Raw genomic sequence first — 14,082 nt, 5'->3', positions numbered from 1 at the left:
ACTTATAACGGCAGGAATTCGCTTCTAATAACATGGGACTCTGCTGCTGACACTGTGCAAGGTCAGATGTCTGTCACTGATGACCAGAAACATGTAATGGGCGGTGTCAGATGCACACACACACACACACACACACACACACACACACACAAGGAATATACATGCACATATCCAAACACTCTCATAGATTCACACACATGCATCACATACACACACAGTTCAATAAAACATTAGCTATCTTACCTTGCACGCTAAAGCCACTGTAAATATAGAATCACTAGATTGATTTAGAGTTTGAGTTCATTTAACTAAAATTATCCTATATAATATGGTTTCTGAACAGATGTATACATGGGGTGTACAGAGCTCAGACCAGCATCAATCATATAAACCATTCTAGGGACTCTATTTCTGTGAACATAATATGGACAGCCAGGTGAACTCTCTGACAGCACTCACTAAGCATGTCAAATCAATAAAGGAACACCTCTTATATAAAGTAATCAGCTCCATTCAGGATTACACGAGGCATTTCCTGAGTAATGACACCATTTACACTTTAAGCGCAATTACATATTCCATATTTTGTGCTCCTTCTTTATGATATATATTTTTATATGTAGTTGACGTCAAATCATCTCATTCAAGCAATCAATTGCTGACGCTCAAACGCATTGGTGGAAATAGTTTTGCGAAATGATAAGGTTGACTGAATTACCATCTGTCAGTCAGGATAAAAATCTGCGGCACGCCATGCGTAGCTTAACTTTTTGAGAAACTAAAATTCTGGCACAAACTTTAATGTGAACTTTGATTTAATTTTAATGTAGTTCTGTAATTCTGTATGCATGCAACTCTTATGATTTTGATATTCTATATTTGCTTTGCAAACACTTGCAAAACTTTGAACAAATAAAATGCTGTTGACTGCAACTTTCTTCTGAAAGCAATAAAATGTATTGTTTACACTCTTACTTGTTTGGGCAATTCCGTTGGAAAGGATACTGCTGGAGCTGCATACTGATAAGAGAAATTATTTTCATAGTTACGAAATCATCCTCTCTCTCTATGACTGATTGGACTTTGAGAATTATCCAAATATTAGAATGGTTAAATATGCTTCCCTAGAAGTTTCTTACATTTTCATACATTATTCATTATTGATTATTATTACATCATTATTGATTACATATTACATTTTTAAGCACAGGTGTATTTAAGAAATTTGGGCCTGTCGAGGGTGGTCCTCCCACGATGCAGATCATTGATTACAAAGCAAATACTTTAACCACTACAGCACACTGCTGCCTGCCTAGCTGTCTGTAAGCAAAGGTTTTGTGTGTACATTGGGATAAAGGGTTTGGAATGGAAATTTAGAAAATGAAAATGTTATCCCTCTGACATTGACTTTGTACCATGCTCCTTCACTGGCAGTAACTTTGCCCTCAGATGCATTTACTTGCCCTGTGTTCGAGTCTCAAGCTCGAACTTTTGTAAGTTGCTGAAATTGCAACCTGAATCATGGAATGAAAACCCATAATTATCGAGTCAGGCTGCAACACTCAAAAAGGCCATAATGAACAATAATTTAGTACAGGAGGGTAGGGTGAGAGAGAAAGAGGGTCTGAATAGCTATATTTTTCTGCTCCTTAATTATGTGGCTGCAATAGTGAAAATCGCCCTTTTATGCCAGATTTTCTTATCCGCTTGCGCTAGCTATACACATGCCTTGGAACCAGTGTGGCATGGTGTTTAAGGAACTGCATTAAAGATCATCATCAGATTGCAATCTTGTAATTTATTAAAGATAAAACCTCCTGTCTCACATACCAGGAATATAAACTACGGCTTTTGATACAATACTGTCCTTTTGTGCCCAATTCAGCAAACACTGAAGCTAAAAGCTATGCCAGTATGTTTTGTTTTTTAAAGAGAAGGCACTGCTGTAATGAACTCCCTTTAGAGGTGGCCTGATGGCTGTATCAGCAGCCCAAAGCTCCTTCACGGAAGGCACTTGATTGCATGCAGCCCACCTCCACTTCCCCCAATTATATTTTCAGCAAAAGTCAGAGTTTTCCATCTCTGACTGCCCCCCCCTCCCAACCAGGATACCCCTGGCAGCTCGCTTCTTTGCTGAGAGGCTCGTGCCTGCAAATGATCCCCTCTGAGAGTCCAGCTACAGTGACGGGAGAACCTGTCAGAAACCCCCAGCATTGCGCCTGGCCTCCTTGCTCTCTCTGCTTGCCTTCCTGCCACTCCCTCTCCCTCCTTCCGATACAGTGAACCACAGTTTGTGTGCTCTTATTTTGGCTCTCATTTCAGCTGTCTTGTGTTGTGATGGTGTTGTTCTATAATTGGAAGTGCAGCAGCTCTCTCTTGGCAAGGGCTGGCCACACATACCGGAGGAAGACCCCGCGGTGTGTAAACAAGTCAAAGAGTGAAGCTTGGGTGGCCAGACAGAACGGAACGGTCACACGACCAGCGTAACCCAGGCGACCCGCACAACAGGGCAAGAGGAGAGACCGGCAGTGGCAGAAAACCAAAAGCTCCAGGTATGGAACTCCACCACATGGATACTTTAACATTTGGAGCTCACAAAAGAGATTGCTGATTAGTGTTTATCTGAAACCAGACACACGTGCACATATCAGAGAAAAGAACATACAAGAATTCCATGTGTCTTGCAATTTGCTGAGATCCAGCTGTGGGCTGTCTGTGACTGTTTCTCACATCCCACTAGGTAGGGTCAGCAGGTCCCATGGATCAATACTATGTGCCTTTTATTTGAACAACGTTAGATTGGATCGGACTGAAAGTTTCCCAGTTACAGAGGATGTGGAGGAACACCTATCTGTGAGCACCTAGTGGATAGTGGATAGGAAAGTGGCCCTCTGTGGAAGAAAGGAAAAAGAAATTGGTCATCAATTACATTTGACTAAATCCAACATTCTTAATGAATGGATTGTCAGAAATTGCTCAAAAGAATGCAGAGTGGTGATGCCAAAGGGTAACACTGATAACAGATACAATATGCAATTCAAAGGAAATGAGGAGAAATGTGCAACTTTAAAACGTCCTTCCACCTGTGTGGACCCCACGCAGAAGCTGTGATGTAACAAGTGTAAAGAATTCCGACATTATGAGCTATTATTTACAGAAAGGTCAGAGGCATGCGTTTCAGAGCTACTCCAATTACACTGGTTTTCTTTCACCTTTTCTTCCAGTCTCCAAAGCACGATTAGCTAATATATTTCAGTTTAAAATACTAACTACTAACACACACGTGTCTTCTGATTTGGGGTATGGATATCTGTGAGGTCAACAATAAATGTATCCTTGTAGCACAAAAACATGATTGTCCTTGTGTAGCCAGTCACACATCAGCATTTAACAAGGTAACACCTGCAGGCTCATTCCTCCACAGAGTGTGAGGGTGAGTGTGTGTGTGTGTGTGTGTGTGTTTGTGTGTATGATCTAGGTTCCACTGGAACCAATCAAAGGCAACAACTGCTGCTTTAAAATATGTGCCACTATGCTTTGCTGTTTTGTACCGGTCAGCAGCATTCCCCAGCCTCTGTTCACTGCGGATGAAATGTAATTTTGCCTTTACTGTTCAGAAAATCTGCAATAGTAGGTTGTCATATTATCACTAATCTTTTTGAAGTTTCCAACTGACACAAAAAAGCTGGAATATTGAATGATGGGATAGTACTCAGATTCTTCTGCAGAGGAATAACAATGACAATATGACAATTGGGAAACTGGAAATACATGGGGTGTATTTTGGTGATGATGAATGAATGAACAAAACGATAACTTCAGAAGTAGCAAAAAAGAGAGCTCTGGCTGGGGCACATTACAGCCCACAGCTCAGGGGCAGACTCAGTTAGCCAGTCTTAAAAGTGGTGATCTAGAGGAGCCCTGCATTCCATATTCCCCGCGGCCATCTTCTCACCGAGCCTGTCAATGCCACCATGACGAACGCTGTTGATGTTCGACCCCTGACGGAAATCCCTTCAGACCTGGGATTAAGCTGAGCATTTCTGACAGCGTCAGCAGAACCTGTAAATGCTACACGTTGGTGATAGACCTACATTATGTCCTGTAAATTCTCCAGGCTGAACATTCTGAGTTAACATACATATGGAAGAATATGCAGCATGTAATTTTTCTTTTGCTCGCAAAGCGCATACACACTGGAGCAAAAAAAAGTGTATTAAAATTTAAAATGATTTGATAACTATAATAATGAAATTACCGCTATCTGTATGTAATGATGATTAAGTCATTTAATGTTCCCACAAAAACAGAAATTAAAAGCCAATCATGAAAACCATTTGAGGTAGCTCATTAATTTGGGTTTTGAATCACATCTGGCCCAAATCAGAATAATCCTATGATCAAATGGCAAAACTGATAAGTGACATGACTTAATCACTGTCTTTTCCTCTTCTCCACTTTAGGCCTACGTTTTCAGATGTGTGAATGTCTGAGTCGAGAAGTAGATCATTGTGTCTAAAGAAATGAATGCTCAGCTTGCGACGGATCCCGGTGACAGACTTTCTGCAGAGTGTCAAGGTGAATTTAGAATGCTGTACAGGTAAGATCAGCTCAAAGTGGTGATGCTTACTAAATGTGACTGACCTAGAGGAAATCGCACTTCAAGGTACTGACTCAGCCTGTCTGTATGTGTGCATACGTCATGCGGGCAATTGCGCGGCTACCAACACCTCATTAAAGTGACCGTAAGGAAAACACTCTCTTCTCTCTGTCTGCAGACAATGACTCAATGCACTGGCGAGTGTTAAGGCTGTCAAACTGATCGAAAAAGCCAATTGTGCCATTAGGTGGTAAACGCTCAACTTAAAAGAAGAAAGGTGCATAGTAAACTGATACCTGGGGCTTTCTCATCATGGTCCAGGGTTGTGTTACTAAATCACGGGACACAAGACGTCAGAGCTCACCTCGACACACTATCAGGTGAAGGAGTAGCAAAGGGATACCCGGCTTTTTCCGAGACAGTATGCATTCTGAATTTCAAACAGTGAGAGTTTTTGAACATTAGGGGGCAGAAATTACATTCTGTAACAGTCTATTTCAGATTCAGAATGTCCTTCTGTGTCCAGGCGCACTCGACAGTGTCCTGAGGAAAGTTCAGGTCTTTTAAAATAATCACCTCTGGTATGATTTAGACTGATGGTGATAAAAGCCATTTGAAAAGAAAGCTTACAGGAGTCCACAGCCCCCCAGGAAATTCTGCCCAAAGTCATCAATGTGTGAATCAATTTGGGTAATGAAAGGGAAGAAAAAAAACTTAGGTGTAATTATTCTCAGAGTCACTTAAATTGCAGTTCTCACCAGTCTCATGACCCACAGGAAAAAGACAGGAGAGAAAGCTGAATTAAGGTGTAACTTTCCTGATCTTTCCTGGTCTTCAAAGTTGTGGAGGCTTCTCTCAGTAAATTACCTATGATTTTACCAATTCCATTTTGTGCTTTGAGCATGGATAACTATAATACACGGACCTACTTCTGTAAAAGATAATCACATACTCTTTTCATGGAAGATTACCCCAAATAAAGAGCCACTCTGGCAGACTAACACTCTGTACACTCCAATAACACAAAGCACATGATTATGGTCATTTTCTTTTTCTTTCTCTGCCAGATTAGTGCAGTGATTTGATGTGACATTTGGATTGCAGTGCAAAGAGAGTCTTTTCCCTTCTATTGAGAGGAGAATAGTTTCTTAAAGATATGTTAAAGACAGAGAGAGTGGATTGACTTCAAAATGAAATACTGTATTTGTTGTGGTAGTTAGGTGGAGGACTGTTGCTTCATGACTACACCTGTTCATGGTGAGGTACCCCAGACCTCCTTACCAATGCAAAAAGATACAAAAAAAATCTTCTTCACACTCCTGTCGCCAGGGGCCAGAACATGACACTCTTGAGACACAATACCCAGCTGTCTGACTGGCCATAGGATACCCTTGCCCACATCTCACAGAGAGATGTGTCCCCCACCAGACTGCATACACACACACACACACACACACACACACACACACACACACACACACACACACACACACGCGCACACGCACACACGCATACATGTAGACGCATTAGTGTATGCACGCTTACGCACACACATACAGACACAGACACATACAAACACAACACACATACAAATATCACACTCCTGGGGGCATGTTTACTCTCCTCTCAAGCTAAATACAAAATGCTAAAAACCTGTTATAAGACTTGAACTGACAGCACCGTCCTATTCACTTTCAATTGACCGAGGCACTGACAAAACCAGAGAGACAGACTTACCAATGATGGGGCAGGGGAAACTTCAGGATAAGCAAAACGCTGCAATCCCTGGCAGCTTCTTGGAAGAAGATCTAATGTCATAATTGCAGCTTGTTGTGTCTCAGGCTCTCTCTTACCATCTCTCTCTCTCTCTCTCTCTTCCATCCTCTCTTCATCTCCTTTTTTTCCTGCCAATTTTGTCTTTTATAATAGTTTAATGCCAATTTATTTTAGCCATGACACCAGTGTTGTTTTTGTGGGTTTTACTCTCTCTCCACCTTCTGCGCATTCTCCCCTTTCCTCATGTTATTTTGCATAGTGATCTTGGCATCCCTATTACAGTCCTGACTGTACTGATGAAAGAAACTCTATGGTGTTATAGAGCACTGTGATTGTGAGCTCTCCTCCCCTTGTTGTAGCTTTAACATGTTTCCATTTGCTGTATTATGTGGAAATCTCACCACTTTGTTTTTTTGCCATTTTAAAGCTTCATTAAGTTTTATGAGTGAATTAAATATCTGTCATTAAGCAATCCAATCCAAGGATTGTTTCTTGAATTTGGCACATTGTGCCTCCATAACAATCATTGTAAAGGAACAATAAACTTTAATTGCAACACAAAGTTTTCATTCGATTCATGTGGAGGCCCTCTCAAGGCAGAAAAGAAATAAAATAACAAGAAGTAAGAAATAAATAATTCACCATAACCATAAAATTGTGACTATTTCTTACATTTATTTTACATTTAGGAAGCTTTCACATAAAAATGTGATGATATGGCAATTGTTACATTGTTAAAATGGGGTTTAAGTGTGAGATGTTAAGACTAAATTAAAGAAAGTGGCAGGAAAATTAACATGGAAGGATTCTTACAGGACAAAACATTGCTTTTCTGATAAAAGTGTGGAAAAACAGAAGAAGGAATTTGGAGTTCAACAGCAGATACGGTAAACAATGCCAAAATGGCACAACAAACAACAGCGTACTGCAGAATCAGCCCAATAATGATGTAGTCATTAATTATTGATCATTGTTTAAGGATTTGTAGATCTGCCTAAATGTCTGCATTTCTGATTTGGAAGTGGTTTGTAGTATTGATATCTTACACAGTACAAGTTGAAAATTTGGACGCACCTGATTAGGATAATGGGAAACATGCATTCAAAGACATTTTGATCCAAAGACTTATGCTTAAATGCTTGTTCATTAGACAAATATAAATAGTGAAATTCATGCCTATGTATGAATCTCTTTCCAAACAAATTTAATGTTAAAAAATATTTTTTGACTATTTTGAAAAATCTAAAATATAAGAGTTTTTTGTTTGTAATACTTTTTTGGTTACTGCATAATTCCTTTGTGTTATTTCATAATATGTGTCATTACTAATATTCTAAAATGTGGATAATAGTAAAATGAAAGAATAACAGGTGTGTCCAAACGTTTGACTGGTACTCTATATACTGGTATCATTCCCCACACATTCCCCACACACTGGCTCTGCAAGCCTGTAGCTTCCTTTTTTCATCATCCCCTTTGTACGTCAGTCACTGTCTGGCCTCCATGCTGGTTTCTGACTCTCCATGCAGAGGTAAGGCATGTGGTGGAGGCTGAAGGAGGAATTTGCGGATTTTGAGCTTGCATCGGATTTCTTTTTTGTCTCCGCTGGGGTGCTGTGCTGTGGAAACGGACGGTCTCACATGTCAGGGCTTCAGCTGGCATTTAAACAACAGTAAACAGTTTTGGAGAGGAATGGGGGAAGCCCGCAGAGAGGGTAATGACCGTGCTGATGGACATGGGGAAATGTTATCAGAGCTGGAGGGAGGCCACAGGGTTAAAAAGAGTCTTGTTACCTTCTTTGGAAACAGTTAATCTGTTGAGAAAAGCCTTTACTGTCCATCAAAGAGACTTGAAATCACCTTCTGCTCAATTTAAAAGCACTCACCGTAGAAATGTGTGTCTGCATGCTCGTGTGTGTGCCTTTATATGCATATGCATATATGTATGTGTATGTGCTTATGGCCGTGCTTGTGCACAAATGTGATTGTGTGCGCATTTGGCCTTGGTGGCCGAGGCAGCCGAAGAACCTGCATGTTTCATGGGGTCAGTGTGGTCTGGAGTTACGGCAGGACTTGAATAACAAGATGTTCCTCCGAGTCACCCGGCAGACTAAGTCTCACACTCTCGAGTTTCACCCCCGAGGTCATAAGGGGCAAGTTGTCTTGTCTTCTGTCTCTGTTGTCTCTGACTCTCATTGTTTTCCCTCTGTGTCTCCATAAAACATCAGCCCTGAACCTAGTCATCTGTCACTCACCCTGCTGGAGTGTCAGAGCAGGAAGTTGTGCAGGTTGCGAGCCTTTGAAACAATGCAATGAGCTCGGGGACTATGGGTTAGGAATCCAGCCTTCACTCTGACCTTCCCCCTCTGGCCCTGCACAGGACCTAAACCAGTCCATTGTTATTCATCCATGGCAACCGATGCAGTGTTTGTTCTGTTTTTTGCCTATTGTAATGTATACTTCTAGATTTAAACTGGTACCTCACTAAATGGTGTAGCAGTCTTCCTCATGGGTTTTGACCCTATGACCCCTTGGTTGTGCATTCACTGCATATGCCTTAGCACCAGCTGGTAGCGCACCTCTATGTGTTAGGGCTTGGAGCTTAGAGACAGGATGAGAAGCTTATTACCTCACGTGACTCGAGGTATAACCAGTAAGCAGAACTACAAGTTAAAAGGTTCTGCTACTTTTAAGAATTCGGTTTCAGTACTCCTAACATTAGGCAGTCATTTGCATAGTTGCTTGTCCATGCAGAAATAATGATGGAGTGGGGTGGGAGCATCCTTGCTGCAGCCTTTAGAAGGGAGGCTGTAGTGTCACTGTACAATGCACCATTTCTCTCCAGAGTGCAAAGGGCTGAATAATATGTCCTTTTAGTGCGCACAAATTCTGGGAAAGAAGTCTGTATTGAAAAGAGTAGTCTGATGTGTGCTGCTCTGTTAAGGGTCTCTTCAAACACATGGTGGTTGTACTTCTGTCATCGTATGTTATATCATGTTATATGTTATTCAGAAACATTTACATGTTTAATTTCACAAAACCATCCATGTTATATGTACAGTATGTTTTTTAAAACTTTGTTTTTACAGATCTTTTAAATAGTTATGCACCAGATGCATGGTAAAAACAAATACCACATGCTCTGACCCTCTTTATAGACTCACAGGACAGTACAGGAAATCTTGAATAACACAGGAATGTTGTGCGTTTGCAGTAGCACCAGGAGTTATATTCTGGCTTAATGCACATATATGTGAAGGTGACTGTTGTCCCTCACAGACAGTAAAGTGACAAGTCTCATGAAAATGGAATGGTGCAAAGACCCACAGTATGTTATATATAGAAGTTTAATGTTTTAGCTCTAATTCTGTCTCGAAGTGACGGGGTGGGCGAGGCGAGGGCACCTGCAGCCGGGTTTATTGGGTGGGTAATCCCTCGCCCTGCTGCCCCTGTAGGGTGTTGCCTGTTGGAACGTGGCGTCATATACACCCTGGCACGTATGTCTCCTCCTCTCTCTTGAGCGCAAGCCCGCGGGTGAGGACGGGGAGTGGTTGGATCGGGTTACACTTTAAGGATGGGTGGTTATAAGAGCAGGGAGGACAGGAGCGGGCAAGGAGAGAGCATGTTCTGAGAAGGCGCGGCAGAGGATCTTGGGTGACCCTGTTGCTCGGCAGTGCGGAGCCACCGGAGTGGACCTTCCTTCCCCAGAGGGCGACGCCATGCTCGCAGCCCGCAGCAGCTCCGTCGGCGGCCGGGGGATCCACGAGGAGCCCCCCCGGCTCCGGAAGCACTCGGTGGCCTCCCTGGGCAGCAGCCGTGCCCAGCGGAACGCTCAAGAGCACAACCGTGAAAACCGCAGTAACAGCCTTGTCCAGCAGAGGGCACGCAAGGCCGCACTCATGCGGGAATTGGAAACAAACTGGTACCTGAAGACCTTTGGACTCTCCCGAGAGGACACCACAGCCCATCAGACTGGCATGCCCTACCGGTGAGTTAACTGTGGGGGCCTGCATTGGACACAATCACCAATACTGGAATCAGAAACGAAAAAAAAAGTACTCACCTGTCACTAGTATGTTTTTGTTGGGGTGTTGATTTAAAGCCAATACTTTTAAAAATGCCTTTAAAATAAAGTTATTTGTGTGAAGTGTCTGGACAACACTGAGACAATGTATTTCATGAGATGAGCAGGCTGGAGTAGGTGATACTGGTATTTTGGGGTGGGGCCAGCCTGCATGAAATAAGGTTTTTTGTTGTTTAAACGTTTGACCAACATTGTTATTCTTATGGGATTGGATGGTGTCATTTCTGCAGTACTGTTGTAGTGGTAGGTATTACCTGTGTGATTCTCTGGATGGCTCTCCTCATGGTTTCAGGTCCGCCTGGCTGATCCTATTATAAACCTTCATTCCTTGGCAGGCCTCCCATTGTCCCGCGATCCATCCATACCCAGCTGGGCAGTGACTAAACAAAGCATGGCTGTGACTTTTACTCCATGTCCATCAACTCAGTTCGTTAATGCGTTTTCATCAGCGGAGGCCTTGGGCCTGTCATGTTAAGTCAGAGAATGTGGCTTGGGGCAATTCATCAGGAGGGATGAAGTACAGATTAACGCAGAGGCATGTTTATAGCCTAGATGCTTGTACTTGAGTTCCCAGCTGCATTAGAAACAGCAAGACGGTCAAACACGAGAAAGCCACCATCAGTCTCATACACATTCTCTTCTTGGCAGTGAAGCAAATGCAATTAAAGGAAAGTAAAGTCTGACGTGGACACCTGTTCTGGGGAAGATCCATTAGACGTTGATGTCTGCATCAGAGAGCAAATAAATAATTAGTGAGCAGATAATTAGTGAGTGTACAAGGGAGCGTTGTGCAGGAAATCTGTTGTAAACAGTCACATGACCGTGCAGAGTTCCATCTGTTTCCCTTGGGAGTGACCTGTGTTTTTGCAGCTTCACTGCATTTCTGTTCTTCATTAGTTTTTAGACATACGACGTTAGTTCTACCATTATAATGCACTATGCATAATTCACAGCTGAGAAGCATTGTCTTCTATATAGTTTCATAGCCCACATATCATGTACAAATGTAACTGATATGTTGATTCACTGTTCAGCCAAAGACCAACTTTATCATTTAAGCATATCTCACCAGAAATTTAAACCTGAAACCATGTTTGTTCAGCACGTAAGCCGTACCACTCTATTATAAAGTCAATTTATGTTGATGTGGGACTTATCCCAAGCAGACTTCCAAACTCACATGGTTCCGAAATAGGGTGTGACTTGTTATTTTAATGGTATGCTCTTAGACGAAGTCCAGGGTGTTTTTAAATTGGAGTTGATTTGTCTGAGGAATAATATGTTCATGGTGCTGTCACGCTGTAGCAATTACTTTTTCTATTAGTGTCTGGTTTCATGGCGTTTGTCCAATGATGTGGGACCTTGTTGTGACAGCGTTAAGCCTCCTTGGTGACAAACAAGTGGGCAGAGAGAGAGACTGCGCCACGTTGGCACGTAATTCCCGCCTGTCACTGTCACCTGCCTTCTCATGCCGGATTTTAGAGACTATTTTATTGTGCGTTATGTAAGTCTAGTGTTTAACATTCTTGGCTGTGAGCTTTTTTTTCCATATCGTTTCACATCGCTTTGCTTCTGTCCGCCTCTTTCCCTATTTCCTTTTTTTTTACTCTGTAAAGATAATACGATTAGGCTTGTGAAATTCAAGCTTGCTGACTCTCAGAGCCAAAGCGTTCCGGGAGGTGCCAGGATTCTCACCTGTGCAGCCACTGACAGAGAGAGCTGGATTCCAGCACGGTCTCCTCCCTCTCTGTCCTAATGTATGGGAAAGCACTGGCCATCACTGACATTGCGTGTTAGCGCCAGGGATTGGTGCATGATGGTGAAGATCCAGTGATAAACCATGCATAAGTGTCTCATTAAAGGTGTTTCAGCATTATGGTACAGAGTTCTGTCATTATAATATGTAACTTTGGCAATATGGCACAGAGTTCAGGCAAAATAGTATAGTTTATGTAATGCGGTAGAATTATTATTTTTACTTTCACAAAGACAGAAAATTACGACACTTCTCTCTCTATCCATTTTCTGTTTTATGTGTCTTTGCAATCTCTCTCTCTCTTTCTGTCTCTCCTTCTGTTGCTGTCTGTTACAGTAGAGATTGTGGGTGGAAACTATCGAGCAAATCAGTTGTGGAGGGAGATATTATGTGTGGGTGGCAGTTTTCATGTAAAGACACTATATCCACAACGATCAAAAACTAAAAGTGTAAAATTCTCTTGTTGACTATAAGCATGGGGAAAATGAAAAAAAAACCTGTACCAGTGATCCTTCCCTTTATACAATTCAAAGATACATTCCTTCGGTAAACCTTGTAGATGCCATTGTGTCCCATCATCATAAGTAAACCTCATACTGTATCCCACTGGCCACTCTGTGAGATGTGGTGACTGTTTCATTCTGCCCTCATGCATTCAGAGCTGTCTGAGCTACCCGATGTAAAACCTGGTAAGGACAGTGAGGGCACCTGACATGGTGACATGAGTGGTATACCTTTTTTTCTCAAACGGGTCTTGTTTCCCCTCTCCCTGTCTCTGCCAAAATAAGCACGAGAAAGCCCTGGCAGCTTTGAGCTAGGGCTGCCCAGGCTTCATTCATCCCCTCTGCAGACCTGAAATCAGAGAAAGATGTATTGAAGTGTCTTCTCTGCCAAGTGCACCATCAATATGCTGATGGAACAAACACTGTCTTTCTGCTTTGGCTCGGGCTGCCAGTGTCGGTCAGGATGTGCGCATATCAGGAGGGAGCTCTTTGACGCAAGGCAGATCACTTACTGAACTGCCTTTTGAACAACAAGGACAAAAATCAAAGAGCGCTACAAGACCAACGGAAAGTGGGAGACTCAAACAGGGGATGTGAAAGTATGGGAATGGAGCAAGAGGAAGACAGAGGGAGCTTCTCAGTCTTAAGCTCTGTCAAGCTTGAGTGAGCAGACAGTGATACTACATTACATTGCATTACAGGAGTTTGTGTGAGGGTTTATTTACACCCTTGGAAGATGTTATTGAAAGGTGGCCAGTCATAAACACCAGGATATCTACTGCAAATTAAAAGGCAAGGTTGTTGAGCATTCAATGTTTAGACTTGAGTTTTTTCTTTATGCAGCTTACATACATTTCCACATAAATGCTTTCTACAGCCTTCAACTTTGTGAGCTGCATATAAAAGAACACAAATCTATTCTATGAGCATCTCCCTCCCTTTTGTGTTCACAATTATGACAATTATTAATTAATCTGAGATCTGACTACAGTGGACGTTTGTCACATGAGTGCCGGACAGCTTTGTTGCCGTAGACACTGCAGATGTGGTTCCTTGTGGTAATAGCAGTGAAGCTGTCTGGAGAGTGTAGGCAGATGTAGAGCCCTGTATTAGGTTGCACATGTAACTAAAATACTGACCTGTCTTGACCTCCTCACAATAACCGCAGCAGCTGTTCTAGCTCACTGTTTGCTATTGGTCATTCTCCTTAGGGGTGTGGTCTACAACACCAAACTGGAAACCTGATGTAAGCAAGTGGCTTACTGGTTTGACAGAAGAACTCTGGTAAGCCCTGAACAAAGCAGGATGTTCAGTTTTAAAAGCACATAGCTGTCTGACTGATAACTGAAAAGTTTAGACAAGGC

This window comes from Megalops cyprinoides, chromosome 9 (assembly GCF_013368585.1).
Source record: "Megalops cyprinoides isolate fMegCyp1 chromosome 9, fMegCyp1.pri, whole genome shotgun sequence".
In the NCBI taxonomy this organism is placed as follows: domain Eukaryota; kingdom Metazoa; phylum Chordata; class Actinopteri; order Elopiformes; family Megalopidae; genus Megalops; species Megalops cyprinoides.
This window is presented reverse-complemented; position numbering follows the sequence as displayed.